Consider the following 256-nt stretch of genomic DNA (forward strand, 5'->3'; position numbering starts at 1 on the left):
AAAGGAAATAAAGTCTGAAATAATGAATCAGACCAAATCTATGTTTAAAGGAAATATTAGATCTTAATCAAAGCATCAATCCAGCAACTCTACTTTACATTAGCTTTTGCAGAGTTGAATAATGGCACAGACTGAGTTGTTATAAGGAAGGCTTATAGAAAACATGAAGGGATTTTGACATTTCGAAGAGTTTGTGCACATCCTGCCTCCCTTCCATTGAATAACTTGTTTTTATCTTATTGATTGAATACTCTTC

The sequence above is a fragment of the Emydura macquarii genome, unplaced genomic scaffold (assembly GCF_026122565.2).
Source record: "Emydura macquarii macquarii isolate MOO-44397 ecotype Brisbane River unplaced genomic scaffold, CSIRO-AGI_Emac_v2 contig_3128, whole genome shotgun sequence".
Taxonomy (NCBI): Eukaryota; Metazoa; Chordata; order Testudines; family Chelidae; genus Emydura; species Emydura macquarii.